The sequence below is a fragment of the Durio zibethinus genome, unplaced genomic scaffold (assembly GCF_047325235.1).
Source record: "Durio zibethinus cultivar Kanyao isolate XHJ-2024 unplaced genomic scaffold, ASM4732523v1 HiC_scaffold_330, whole genome shotgun sequence".
Classification (NCBI taxonomy): domain Eukaryota; kingdom Viridiplantae; phylum Streptophyta; class Magnoliopsida; order Malvales; family Malvaceae; genus Durio; species Durio zibethinus.
The window spans coordinates 157,501-160,000 of NW_028322953.1; positions in this window are offsets into that span (position 1 = coordinate 157,501).

Sequence of the window (2,500 nt, forward strand, 5' to 3'; positions counted from 1 at the left end):
GTGCCGATGGTGGTCGAGGCAACCGCCCGCACCAGGGCCCAGCGTGTGCCGATGGTGGTCGAGGCAACCGCCCGCACCAGGGCCCAGCGTGTGCCGATGGTGGTCGAGGCAAGCGCCCTCACCAGGGCCCAGCGTGTGCCGATGGTGGTCGAGGCAAGCGCCCGCACCAAGGCCGAGCGTGTGCCGATGGTGGTCGAGGCAAGCGCCCGCACCAGGGCGCAGCGTGTGCCGATGGTGGTCGAGGCAAGCGCCCTCACCAAGGCCGAGCGTGTGCCGATGGTGGTCGAGGCAACCGGCCGCACCAAGGGCCGGCGTGTGCCGATGGTGTTCGAGGCAACCGCCCGCACCAGGGCCCAGCGTGTGCCGATGGTGGTCGAGCCAGGAGCCCGCACCAAGGGCCGGCTTGTGTCGATGGTGTTCGGGGCAACCGCCCGTACCAGGGCCCAGCGTGTGCCGATGGTGCTGGGGGCAAGCGCCCGCCCCAGGGCCCAGCGTGTGCCGATGGTTATCGGGGCAACCGGCCGCACCAGGGCCCAGGGTCTCCCGATGGTGCTCGAGGCAACCGCCCGCACCAAGGCTCAGCATGTGCCGATTGTGATCGAGGCAACAACCCACACCAGGGCCCAGCTTGTGCCGATGGCGGTCGAGGCAAGTGCCCGTACCGAAGGGCAGCCTATGCCGATGATGGTCGATGCATGTGCCATCACCATGCGTCATCATGTGCCATTGATGGTCGAGGCCTTGGCCGAAGTTCGATTTTGAGCCACGGTGCCCATGCTTGGCTCCAGCATGTGCTGGTGCCGCATTTTTTTCACTCGGGACAGCATCGCCGGAGCATCGCCGGAGTACCGCCGGAGAACCTGACCGGCGGCATTGGGGTTCCGGCGATTGGGAGGGGGGCCGGGGGGGTGTGCGCACATGATGTGCGATGGGTGCTGGTACTTGGCCTTGTGTTGGCCCCCTATCCCTCATCAAACCTCTGAGAATTCACACCCCCTTAAAGAGCATTTGAGATTTTACAGGTTTGCTACCAGTAGCCGTTAAAGTGTCTGAAATGGGGACACTTTTTTCAAACGGTCACAAAATCTTCTCTACTTCGAGTTTTTAGCTGAATTTTTTTGTGCATGCCAACAAAAATAGAAGGATCATGCCTACAAAATTTGGGGCCAAAAATCCTTATAAAAAAATTTTAAAAATTCCCGAACCGCAAAAAGTTTCGAAAATCGTGAAAAATAGAAAACGAGTCATCTTCCAACGAAACTTCACGTGAAGGCTTAGGGGACCATTGTATGAATTTACAAGCCATAAAAATGGCATTGGCACGGCAGAAATTTGAAGATGTGCCTAAACCCACCAGGGCCCAGCGTGTGCCGATGGTGCTCGAGGCAACCGCCCGCACCAGGGCCCAGCGTGTGCCGATGGTGGTCGAGGCAACCGCCCGCACCAGGGCCGATAGTGTGCCGATGGTGCTCGAGGCAACCTGTCGCACCAGGGCCCAGCGTGTGCCGATGGTGATCGAGGTAACCTGCCGCACCAGGGCCCAGCGTGTGCCGATGGTGGTCGAGGCAAGTTCCCGCACCAGCGCCCAGCGTGTGCCGATGGTGCTCGAGGCAACCGACCGCACCAGGGCCCAGCGTGTGCCGATGGTGCTCGAGGCAACCTGCCGCACCAGGGCCCAGCGTCTGCCGATGGTGCTCGAGGCAACCTGCCGCACCAGGGCCCAGCGTCTGCCGATGGTGCTCGAGGCAAGCGCCCGCACCAGGGCCCAGCGTGTGCCGATGGTGGTCGAGGCAAGCGCCCGCACCAGGGCCCAGCGTGTGCCGATGGTGCTCGAGGCAACCTGCCGCACCAGGGCCCAGCGTGTGCCGATGGTGCTCGAGGCAACCGACCGCACCAGGGCCGAGCGTGTGCCGATGGTGGTCGAGGCAAGCGCCCGCACCAGGGCCCAGCGTGTGCCGATGGTGGTCGAGGCAACCTGCCGCACCAGGGCCCAGCGTGTGCCGATGGTGCTCGAGGCAACCGACCGCACCAGGGCCGAGCGTGTGCCGATGGTGCTCGAGGCAAGCGCCCGCACCAGGGCCCAGCGTGTGCCGATGGTGCTCGAGGCAACCTGCCGCACCAGGGCCCAGCGTGTGCCGATGGTGCTCGAGGCAACCTGCCGCACCAGGGCCCAGCGTGTGCCGATGGTGGTCGAGGCAAGCGCCCGCACCAGGGCCCAGCGTGTGCCGATGGTGGTCGAGGCAAGCGCCCGCACCAGGGCCCAGCGTGTGCCGATGGTGGTCGAGGCAACCGCCCGCACCAGGGCCCAGCGTGTGCCGATGGTGGTCGAGGCAACCTGCCGCACCAGGGCGGAGCGTGTGCCGATGGTGGTCGAGGCAAGCGCCCGCACCAGGGCCCAGCGTGTGCCGATGGTGGTCGAGGCAACCTGCCGCACCAGGGCGGAGCGTGTGCCGATGGTGGTCGAGGCTGCCGATGGTGGTCGAGGCAACGTGCCGCACCA